The following is a 12,917-nucleotide window of genomic DNA, read 5'->3' as shown; positions in this document are numbered from 1 at the left end:
AAAAAAAAAAAAGCTAAAAATACTGGACTTTATGTATGTGTAGACATCTCAAGTAACTTTAAACAGGTATAAATGATCTTTTATTTTTTTTTTGGTCCATATGTGCATTTATGCTATAAGCTATCTGCATAATATTCTCCTTTATCTGGAGGTTGGAGACTTCAAGAAAATGGTGAATTTAAGACTGGTCCATCATTTGAAACATTGTATTATCCCAGAGACATCTAGGTATGAGGCTTAGGTATGTGCAGGGAAATAGAGGTAAGACTTGTATGTAAAGGATGTACCTCTATGGACCGTCATGGCCTCATGGTCTCCACATCATAGAAGTACTTAGTCCTCTGCATGTCCACCTGGGACAAGAGTTGGGAACTGCATGGGTTGTAGACTTTGGTATCATGATTCTGATTTGAAGGGTGATAAAAAGGCATTTTACAGGATCTTTAGTGAGCCAGGGCAAACCACTGTAACACCAGTGAGGCTGTGTTTCCTGCTGGTATGCAGGTTCTGGGTGCTGGCGGTGTGGTGGGATGTCATCAGTGGCACTGCTGATAGTAGTGACTGTTGTTAAAAAGACAATAACTAAGCTGATCAGAAGTGCAAAGTGCATGTGGCAGGTTTGGGGGAAAGGCAGTTGGGCCAAACTGGAATCCTTGTAACCAAACTTCTACTAACTGGAACTGCCTGAATTCAGAGATGAACCCATTGCCTTTCTGAAAAAGTGCCTCTGAAGGTAAGTAGAGATAGGTGAATGTGGCTCCAAGACCTAGGGACATCCCAAACAAGTGATGATCACAGATCTCTGCAAAACTACTCAATCAACTCAGTATTATGTCTAAACTTGTACTTTTCTGAGCAAAGCTGATTTATCTGGCTATAGTAATTTCTTGAAATTCAACGTGACTTTAGATCATGGTCATAATATTCTGAGGTAAGGTAAACATGTGATGTTTATTCTAATAAACAACTTCTAATGTGAAAACCACATTTTCTAAGTTACTTCAGTTGTATATTACAAAGTTCTTCAGAGAAGTAACTAACAGGGACAAAAATAACCCAAATAACAAGAAAAACGAAAAAGAAAAGACCCAGAAGGCTGCAGTAAAAAGGAACCTAGGTTACATGACATCAGGTTGTTTTGATATTGTGTGTATATGAGACTTCATGGTGGTTGGCTCTGGAGTTCGTGCAAGCTCTGAGAAAATTCTCCTTGATCCTGCTTGTGGCTGTCGTTGTGGTAAATGTGTTCTTTCTGACCCAGCCGAAATACTGACGCCTACTGTGCTTTGTTTTTTCCCTTCCACAAAACCATCACACTTCCCTGTATTGTGCTGTGGCTTTGGGTTGCTTATGTTAGTAATAAAGATGTGAGGGGGATGAGCAGAGATTATTTTATAAATATTCTTCTGGACATATAAGGAAGCAAGGTGGAGCAATATAGAAGAATGAACTTGAGAAAAAGAAAAAAGAAAAGAAGGGAGTGGATGTCAAGGACTAGCGAAATGGAGGCAGAAGGAAGAGGAGCCTAATGCTTCATATTGGCTGGACTTGTACAACCTAATATTTAATTTTTGTCTTTGTTAAATTTAATTTTTAAATATATATGATTGAACCAGCATAATGAGAATTGATGGTGTCCTACAGGACATTACTTGCATTTTAGTGGCCAAGTATGTACTGACGGCAAAAAGAGAAGTACATATAGTTCAATGCAACGTTTATTAGTTTAGTTGCAGACACTTGGAATCATCTCTGACTATCACATTATTGAAATGTAATTTTTTTCATATTGTAGTGGTTTAACCCCAGCTGGCAACTAAGCACTACAGAACTGCTCGCTCATTCCCCTCACAGTGGGATGGGGGAGAGAATCAGAAGAGTAAAAGTGAGAAAACTTGTGGGTTGAGGTAAAGACAGTTTAACAGGGAAAGCAAAATCTGCATAGCATAAGGGGATTTTCTTCACAGTAGCTAGTATGAGGCTGCGTTTTGGATTTGTGCTGAAAACAGTATTGATAATACAGGGATGTTTTAGTTACTGCTGAGCAGCGCTGACAGAGTCAAGGTCTTTTCTGCTTCTCACCCCACCCCACCAGTGAGTGGCTGGGGGTGCACAAGGAGCTGGGAGGGGACACAGCTGGGACAGCTGGCCCCAACTGACCAAAGGGATATCCTGATCATATGATGTCATGCTCAGCAATATAAAAGTTGGTGAAAGAAGAAGGAAGGGGGGGGGATGTTCAGAGTTATGGTGTTTTCTCTTCCCAAGTAACCGTTACGTGCAATGGAGCCCTGCTTTCCTGGGGATGGCTGAACACCTGCCTGCCCATGGGAAGGAGTGAATGAATTCCTTGTTTTGCTTTGCTTGTGTGCACATCTTTTGCTTTCCCTACTAAACAAACTGTCTTTATCTCAACCCATGAGTTTTCTCACTTTTACTCTTCTGATTCTCTCCCCCATCCCACCGGGGGAGAGTGAGCAAGCAGCTGGGTGAGGCTGTGCTGCCCACTGGGGTTAACCCACAACAGCTGGCAATAGGATTAACAGGAGGAGCAGGCCTAATCTTTCTGGGAAGCAGATACGGTGAGTATAAAGCACCTGAAAAACTTTACTCGAATGTGAGCTCCTGGGAGAAGATGCTCAGGATATGAAGCTGGATACCGCTGAGATTAAAGATGTGGCATAGAAGAACATGACTCTAGTGCAGCAACTGAAAGGTCTGATCATTGAGAATACATGCAGATGAAAATGATTTATTGCACTTCAGGGAAGTGAATGTCTGCAGAGAAATAAAAATGTAAAGCATGAATCTCTCTGGGGGGTTATTCAGCAATACAAAGCATATTCCGGTGTACTTGGAGGCTGATGATAAGAGAGCTGTAGCCTTGGGTACTCATCTACTATAAACGCCCAAGGAGAGGAGCTAACTGATTGTAGGATGAGTTTGAACTGCTAGTGAAATGCATCATATGTGCGCTGGTGTGATATACCAAATATGGTGCTTTGGCAGTCAGGGCGGTGTTACAGCAGCTCTGAGTGAGCACTAGTGGCACCCTGGAACTGCAGCCAGTCCCAGGAACGTAGCTCAGCGAGGACATGAGAAAAAAAGGCTAGTGGGATAAGTTTGGGAATGAGGGACACATCAGGGTAGAGGCTGGAAGAGCCTGCTTTGTTTAGTAATATAGATGCCTGTTGCTTGTATATGTGTGTATGTACTTATACTGGTAAGAAAGGAGAGAATATTAAAAAAAAAGTTCTTACAAAGAAAAGTAAGCATAATCCAGCTGTTAATAAATCCAGGCTGGAAGAAAGCTCACAAGGCTCAGTATTAGGCCATTTGTTTCAAGCTCCCTGGTCTGATGATTCACAGCCTGACAACTTGGAGCAGCTCAAGGCAGAGGATGAAGGGATCATGACGGCTCACCCCTGCTTCACAGGAACTCAGGGCACAGTGGCCAGCTCTGTTCACAGACTCTCTTTTCTTCTGTATAAGAAACACATCTTTAAACTAGGATTTTTTTCTGCTTTTCTATAAAGCCTGGCTACACAGACCAAAATCGCCACCTAGTGAGGATAGTCTCTCAGTTCACTCATTTCAGACTGCTGTAAATTCAACAGACAATCGTCTCTATGTAATGTTTTAATGCATTTCTTTGAGTGAAAGTACTACACAATACTTTGCAAGAACAAATCAAGCATTTAATGAAAAACAAATTTGCAGAGGTGACAGGAAATCTGGCATTTTCCAGAAAATAATATGTATCCAAGCATAAGGATTCCTACCACCTCTTGTGGCAATCATTAAGATGCTTGCTTTAATGTTTCTGGAGTGTATTTACAGGGGTCTTGAGTGAAGGCCTAGGCTTAATGTCTGTACTGGGTGTCTCATGCCTCCTTCAAAGGGTCTCTGGTTCTTGGTCCTGCTTTCCCTGAATGAACACCTGGTTTCTCTGAATGAACAGCTAAAAATAAATAAACTGCATAATTGGCTAAAAATCAGAAGTAGTTTTGCTTGCAATATGTTGGTAATGAATGCATAACACAGAAAAGATAAACCTACACGTACCAAGTTAGCAAATGTTTTGTGAAGGCTTACAGTTAGATCCATTTTGCAGGTTTTTCTGGCTTGACCTGAGTGATTGAACTGGAACCTGTAGTCTGCAACACTTTCACAGGTTTTCTTTTTCTATTCTTTCTACCCTGACACCCTTTGTGGGTTGCTTCCTGTTACAGTGAAGAAATAAACTGAATGTTAAGCTTTAAAAAAATGCATAGCAAATCACTGTTAAGATTTTATTAATAAATAATGACACAACATACTATATTTTGGATCCTTTTTTCCCCCTGCTACATTTAGGCATTTAAAATTCACATTGTCAGGACTCTGTGCAGTGATAAATATAAAAACCAAGAAAAGGTAAGGGAAAATAAACAAGAAGCTCCGGATACGAGAGCTGTGACTTTCAAATAACCACATGAAAAAATTCTGAAGAAATCCTGAGTATAAATAACAGTGAGACAGGAAGAATTAGGTGTGGGTTTTTTTTGTTTTTTTTTTTTAAAATAAAGTTATTTCCCCTGACTTCCCTTGGAGTTGTGGTGCTTCCTGCTGGTAAATATTTCTAGATCTTTCTGACACTGCATGTGCCAGGCTGCTCTAAAGTAAAATTTTGAATTTACTAGTGATGTAATAGGGATCCAAAAAAACTTTAGGACTGAATTTTTCCTTTCCAAAAGGAGCTGATTTTAAACTGCTAAATGCTACTGCCTAAATTTATTTCTTCCTTTCTACAAAAATAAATTATCCTTTAAGTGCAAACACTAGACTTAGTGATGAAATGTGCTACTCAAACAGAACATGGGGAATTATAATGGCTGCAAATTTCAATGTAAGGTCAAATGTTGAGTCACTGGCAATGCCTTCAGAGTACACTGCAGCATCTTACTAATTCTGTTATATTATGAGGCCCCATAGCAATATGTGGATTGGATTGAGACACTGCATTGTGCAGCGACAGCCATACAGATGGGGAAGGAAGTCTGGCACCGATCATATCAGAACAGGTGTACAAGAAGTTACATCCTGTACTTCACACATTTCTGGTGTTAACTCTGTAAAAAAGGTTCCCATACAACATCTCAGTATGAGGCTTTTTCTTAGGCTGGTTTTGCTATACAGAACCTGTAGTAGGTTCATGTATGCTGACTGAGCTGACAGACAGTGACGTGTGCTCATTCTCTCCATGCCAGGAAGAAGAACTCACTTTTGCCTGCATGGGGTTACCATGAATATATCAGCAGTCATCAATAGTTTGACCTTTTCTGGATTTTTCTGCTGCACTGCATTCTGAGAGGGAGCAGAAACTTCAGTTTACTGAGGACTATTTATTGTGTTGCCCCTCCATGAGCATAAGCAGAGAAGATGGGTGAAGCCATGTGTTTATTCCCTCATTCTGAGAATATAATGAATCTCAGGAATTGCTTAAGAGGTATTTGGCAAAGTTAGAGTTCACCTTGCCCTCTAAGGATCAGGGATTTTACTTTCCTTTCCATTTAGGAGTCCTTGGGTCTCCTACGGTGAAACGATACCTCAGAAGATGAGTTGCCATAAGCCAGCCCACTTTGTGAGACCCTGGAGATGTCATATGTGAGACCTGGTCCCTCAAATGAGGATACATTATTCACATACCATGGGGGTAATAACACAAGACAACCTGAGCAGTGATAAAGGTGCTGTAGTGGCCTCACACAATGGCAACCAGGAGACCAACCACCTCAAGGGTGTGCATGGCTGTAGTGGGTCCTCCTGCACCCCTCCAGGGAAACCTGTGTGCTCAAGCACCTTTCTGAAATGCCTGTACACCGATGCAGGCAGCATGGGGAATAAACACAAGGAACTAGAGGTCCGTGTGCGGTCGCAGGGCCATGATCTCATTGCAGTCACAGAGACATGGTGGGATAGCTCACGTGACTGGAATGTGGTCGTGGATGGCTACAGGCTTTTCAGGAAAGACAGACCAGCAAGGCGAGGTGGGGGAGTTGCTCTTTATGTGAGTGAGCAACTGGAATGTATCGAGCTCTGCCTTGGAGTGGAAGGAGAACAGGTTGAGAGCTTGTGGGTAAAAATTAAGGGAAAGCCAAATATGGACGACACTGTTGTGGGTGTTTACTACAGCCAACCTGATCAAGAAGAGGAAGTTGAGGAGGCCTTCTACAGACAGCTGGAAGTAGCCTTGCAGTTGCAGGCCCTGATCCTCATGGGGGACTTCAACCACCCTGGTATTTGCTGGAAAAGCAACACGGCAAGCCATGCATGATCCAGAAGGTTCCTGCAGAGCATCAAGGACAACTTTTGGTTGCAAGTGGTGGAGGAGCCAACGAGGGAGATGTGCTGCTTGACCTTATCCTAACAAACAAGGAAAGGCTGGTTGAGGATATGAGAGTTGAGGGTAGCCTTGGCTGCAGTGACCGTGAGATGGTGGAGTTCAGGATCCTGCATGGTAGAAGCAGGGCTATGAGTCAGGTTATAACCTTGGACTTCAAGAGAGCCAACTTTGGCCTCTTCAGAGACCTGCTTGGAGGAATCCCATGGGCTGCTAGGGCTGTAGAAGTGAGGGGTGTCCAAGAGAGCTGGTCAGTATTCAAGGACCACTGTCCCCGAGCTCAAGATCGGTGCATGCCTAGGAGGAGGAAGTCAGGCAGAGGGGGCAGGAGACCTGCATGGGTGATCAAAGAGCTTCTAGAGAAACTCAAATGGAAGAGGGGGGTTCACAGTATGTGGAAAAAGGGACTGGCCACTTGGGAGGAATCTAGGAATGTTGTCAGGTTATGCAGAGATGGGACAAGGGAGGCCAAGACCCACTTGTAACAGAATCTGGCGAGGGATGTGAAAGATAACAAGAAGGGGTTCTTTAAATACATCAGTAGTAAAAGGAAGACGGGATACAGTGGGCCCATGGCTGAACAAGGAAGGGGCCCTGGTGATGCAGGACGCAGAGAAGGCAGATTTACTGAATGCCTTCTTTGCCTCGGTCTTTACTGCTAAGGCTGGCCCTCGGGCATCTCAGCCCGCAGAGAAGGGAAGACAAATCTGGAGAAAAAAAGGCTTCCCGTCGGTTGAGAAGGATTGGGTCAGAGATCGCCTGTGCAAACTGGATCCTCACAAATCCATGGGCCCCGATGGGATGTACCTGTGAGTGCTGAAGGACCTGGCAGATGTTCTTGCTGAGCCACTCTCCATCATCTTAGAAAGGTCGTGGAGGACAGGAGAGGTGCCCGAGGACTGGAGGTCAGCAAATGTCGTTGCAGTCTTCAAAAAGGTCAAGAAGGAGGGCCTGGGGAACTATAGGCCAGTCAGCCTCACATCTATCCTCGGAAAGGTGATGGAGCAGTTCATCCTGGAGGTCATCTCCAGGCATGTAGAGGAAAAGAAAGTTATCAGAAATGGTCAACATGGATTCACCAAGGGAAGATCATGCTTGACCAACCTGATAGCCTTCTATGATGGCGTGACTGTCTGGGTCAACAAAGGGAGAGGAGTGGATGATGTTTACCTTGACTTCAGTAAGGCATTTGACCCTGTCTCCCATAGCGTCCTCACAGGCAAGCTATGGAAGTGTGGGTTGGATGAGTGGACAGAGAACTGGCTCATCAACAGAGCTCAGAGGGTCATGATCAATGGGGCAGAGTCTGGATGGAGGCCTGTCAGTAGTGGTGTTCCCCAGGGGTCTGTGCTGGGTCCAGTCCTGTTCAACATTTTCACCATTGACCTGGACGAAGGGACAGAGTGTAACCTCAGCAAGTTTGCTGATGACACCAAGCTGGGAGGAGTGGCTGATACAGCAGAAGGCTGTGCTGCCATCCAAAGAGACCTGGACAGGCTGGAGAGCTGGGCCGAGGGGAACCTGATGAAATTGAACAAGAGCAAGTGTCAGGTCCTGCATCTGGGGAGGAACAACCCCATGCACTGGTACATGCTGGGGGTTGAACTACTGGGAAGCGGCTCTGTTGAAAAGGGCCTGGGAGTGCTGGTGGGCAGCAAGTTGACCCTGAGTCAGCAATGGGCCCTTGTGGCCAGGAAGGCCAACAATATGCTGGGGTGCGTTAAGAGGAGTGTGGCCAGCAGGTTGAGGGAGGTTATCCTCTCCTCTGCTCTGCCCTAGTGAGACGACATCTGGAGTACTGTGTCCAGCTGTGGGCCCTGCTGTTTAGGAAGGGTGTGGAACTGCTCAGCAAGTCCAGCAGAGAGCTACCAAGATGATCAGGGGACTGCTTGAGCATCTCTCTTATGAGGAAAGGCTGAGAGACTTGGGTTTGTTCAGCCCAGAGAAGACTGAGGGGGGATTTCATCAATACTTATAAATATCTAAAGGGTGGGTGTGAGGACGATGGGACTAGACTCTTTTCAGTCTTTCCCTCTTTTCAATGACAGGACAAGGGGCAATGGGCACAAGTTGGAGCACAGGAAATTCCAGCTAAACATGAGAAAGAACTTCTTTCCTGTGAGGGTGCCAGAGCAGTGGAACAGGCTGCCCAGGGAGACTGTGGAGTCTCCTTCCCTGGAGACGTTCCAAACCCTCCTGGATGCATTCCTGTGCCCCCTGCTCTAGGGGTACCTGCTCATTTAGGGGGGTTGGATGAGATGATTTCCAGAGGCCTGTTCCAACCCCTACCGTTCTGTGATTCCATGATACTAGTATGAACAGTATCAGTGTCAAGTGAAGGAGAGGAAAACAGTGGGGAAGAGCTGCGTCCTGTGGCCATTGGCTGTCCAGCCTCATACCCAGAAGTCATCTGTTGTGCGTCTGCATGGACTGCAGAAAAGCTGAAGCGGAAGAGCCTGTAAGCGCTGTGGAGCCAGGATGGTAGCCTGATGTGGGTGCTGTACTGCTTTGGCTCAGTTTTCTATCTTGCGTCTAGAAGTAGAGGGGAGGATGTGTTTTCATTGGAGCTGTCTTTTCGAACCGTACCTTCTTTCTTTGTGTCCATTGGAGTGGAGCCACTTATCTCTGCAACCTCCTCAGAGATGACAATCTTATTGGTTGTGCCTTCTCATTCTCATGAATTCATTTCATTTAAGGATGTGAGCCTAAGGGATTCTGCCCACACTGCATTTACAGGAAGAATTGCAGTCTCCTCACCATGTTTCCTCACACATATGATTAAGTGTGTGAAACAGCAGCTGATGTATGGACCTCCCCTTTAGACTGTAGCTTTCTAGATTTAGTACTTTCTGTGACATTTGCTAAGGTACCAGCTATCAGATGAAGAAAACTGACGCAACAATTTTTCCAATAGCTCAATATATCCCTGAGATAGGGCTGGGATCAAGACACAAATAAACTCTGTGTTAAAACACTAGAAATTTGAAATAAGATTGTTCCTGGGTGTAGTTCATGCGGGGCTGGAAAAACAGCCGTTACTTTGCACATCTGTTGTTAAAAGGGAGGAAGTTTTTAAATAGTAAGAAATGACAAATCAGGTCAAGGTTCTACAAGAAATGAAAATAAAGCTTCAGCTGGAATGGGATATAGCACAATTTTGGGCATATTAGGACCAGCTCTTGGGAAAAGCTTGTGAAAGTTGTTTCTTACTAGAAATGAACTTCAGTATCTCACCCAAAAGGCAATGTGCCACATCTAGATGATCTGAAGAGTCAGAGGAAACAGTGATAAAGCATGAGGTGCACCCCTATCTTGTTTACTTTACCTTCATATGTAATGAAGATAAAACTAAATGTGATGTTTATCTACATATGTGATTGGACACTAGTACAGTATCTGGGTGTGCTTTTACCCAATCTGTCACCACCTCAATTGTCATTCAGCAACAGATCTTGACTTTACAAGGAAAACAAAACAATGGAAAAGAAAAGAATCTTTTGTCCCTGGTACTGAATCTTTAACCAAGCAGTTGCTATAGCAATAACATTTCTCAAAATACTAAATATAAAGTAACAGCTCCTGAGAGCTACCTCAGCTCTCGTGTGACATCATCTTCCCCTCCCTCCATCTCTCTCACTCCATTTAAAGAAGCTGGGATTCTGTACTCCTGTCACCAAAATACTCAAAGTTAATTTTAAAAACAGAACAAAAAATGATTGACCTATTTTCCTACGCTTTTGGTTTTTTGCAGGTGTTTCACACCTCCCACTGTTTTAGCATCCCCATTCCACATTAGTACTGTGATGGGTATATACGTGTGCGCTCTGATGTTCAGTGAGAGACACTATGGGACACGCATTCTAGCTCTGCTGTACACAGGCTGGACAGAGGCTGTGGGTGATACACTCTGCTGACAGTGCCTCTGAGTTAGCACAGATGAGGATCTGACTGTGTCTTGGGCAGTGTCTTTGTAATTCACCTGGATCAGGCTTTTTGGATGTCATTTTATACAGCCTTTTCTTTACTGTTTTCTGTTTGGTTTTTGTTGTTGTTGCTGCTTTGGTTTTTTTGTTTGTTTGTTTGTTTGTTTGGTGTTTTTTTTTTTTTTCCCCCAAAGCCCCATTCCAGAACAGACTTTATGTCTTTCTAGGATATTACAAGGTTTAGGTGAAATAGCTTGCTTAGTTTTAATTCATAGCTGAGCAACCAAAACTTCCCTGTGTCAGCTTAGGCTAGAAATTTATCAGTAACACAGTCATTGTGGTGCAGCAATGAAAGAAAAACCTTTACAATATGCACAAGGTATTCCCTGTAAGAGCGCCGGAGCACCACTTATCAGATGCCCTCTTGGATCAGTGCCACTGGGAACCCAGCAGGTGCATCAGAGCAGAGGCCTTGGGTGGGGGCAAGTTGCCTTCTCACAAGGCTCTGCGACTACGAGGAGCTACTGTCCATGCAGAAGGAAAACCCTAATGACTGGCAGCACTGGCTTGTGGGTGCAGCAGCTGCCCCTGGCTCCTGCTGAGGTCAGAGCCATGCTTTCATTTCCTTCCCCACAGCCTTGCTCTGTGCAAGCAGATCTGCTGTTGTGGTCCCAAGCGCCCTAATACTCCCACCCATGTTCTCTCTCTCTCTCTACTGTGTGAAGGCAGGGAGCAAATGAACAGTTTGCTCCTTTACCACCTTAGAAAATAGAGAACTAGACCAATGATGACACTGATGAAACTGGTAAGTAATACAGAAAGTGGCACATGGCTAAACTATGGCCCGGTGTTCCTTCTTTACTGGCATTAAATTAAGAGTGACATCACTGAAGATTGTCACTAGACTAATCAGAACTATTTTAGTAGCATCATTCTCTGTGAATGGAAACAGGAAGTGAAATATATTAATCTTATAACTCAGACTCACACTTTCCTTCATCTTTCTCAGTGGCTCTGAAGTTAGATGCATTAGAGACTCAAAAAGGCTAGGCAAGAGTATCGTAGCCTACGAGCATGTGAGTCAGGAGTGACCCCAATGACTAACAAAGCAAAGCTGATATGTAGCTACATCATGAATGTGGCGATGCAGGTTGTGGCTAAGGTCCCAGGAAAAAAAAATTACAGGAAGTGACCACCAGCTAGGTCACCACAGTTCGCTGAAAAGCTCCCAACTTACAAAGCTGAGCTATATCGTTGCTGGATTTTGGCAGATAGATTCTGCTTTAAGTGAATTATTGACTCATAAATTCACCTCTGTTGTTATTACACTGACAACAATATCATTTGGCACTGACATTTCATACCCAGTGAATATTAACGAAATTACCATCACAGCCCCTTCAATTAGGTATTCTTATTGTATAGATTGGGAAGTGAGATAGGAACTGCAGTGACTCACTGAGGCCATACATTAATGCTTTTAGGCACTGTCTGTGAGGAAACTTGAATTTGAATGCAGGCATTTCTTCTTGCCATTAGACATTTGGATTTTATAAACTTTTCTGTAAGGAATGTCCTTGCTCTCATAAGAGTTCCTGTGAATTTGAGCTTGTTTTTTGTCTGCAGAAGCATCAGGAATTCTAAGTTGAATATTCAATAACAATACACAGCATGGATTGGTGCCTGGATGAAAACATTTACTTTTCACTGTCAATTTTGCATAGTGAAAAATACCTCTCCTGTAACACTGCAATGTTAAAAAGAACATAGATGTTCACTTTCACACCACATACCAATGTAAGCTGGTCCAAGCTATGGCTTTCATGAACATTGGTGGAATATTAAAAAGCGTAAGATCTCAGGGCCAAATTTTGTGGAAATTAAGCTCTTTGCATAGGGTCAGGGCCCTAAGTTTACCAACAGAGTGTGCGGTCTCTTCTGCCTCCTTGGGGTTTGGCTGCTTGTGTGGAGGCCAGTGCTGACATGGTGCAGCCATGCCCAGCCTCGTACCTTGCTGATCCTGACCTTGCCTTCCTGACTTGGCTTCCCAGCTTGCCCTCAGACCTGACTCATTACTAGTGATTTGTCTGGTAATCACAGAGCTGTTGGCCAATGCTGGTTACCATCACTGGACCTGCTCTGTGTGCCTTGCTGGGGTGTCGTGGGACTGCTTGGCTTCTCAGTGAGGATGCTGCCCAGCCTGCCTCGCTGGCACCCTCAGCTCCTGGCTCCTTGTCCCTTGCACAGCAGCCAGCTCTCACTACTCCCTGAAGCACAAGTTAGATTTGACCCAGTTTCATTGCTTAGTTTTAGTTTTCATGTTTCTTTATTCAAAATAACTTAAAAACCCCAGGAAAATCAACTTTCCAACATTTCTGGCATGTGAAAGGTCTAGAAATGAACCACTGACTTCTTCCTTCCATGAAGTTACAGTGAAGCTCAGTTCTGCTTTTATTCCAGTGCTGCAGGGAAATTTCACATTCTGTTGCAAAATACATAGGTCAGCACAGGAACAAATCTGTGGTGATGTAACTTGCACTGCTGCTTGCATACTTTTTCCTTCACAACATATAAGAAGGTATTACAGACACCCCCCTCCACCCCACCCCCAT

The sequence above is a fragment of the Phalacrocorax carbo genome, chromosome 9 (assembly GCF_963921805.1).
Source record: "Phalacrocorax carbo chromosome 9, bPhaCar2.1, whole genome shotgun sequence".
NCBI classification, from domain to species: domain Eukaryota; kingdom Metazoa; phylum Chordata; class Aves; order Suliformes; family Phalacrocoracidae; genus Phalacrocorax; species Phalacrocorax carbo.
The sequence above is the reverse complement of the archived record's forward strand: the minus strand, read 5'-3'. Positions refer to the sequence as shown.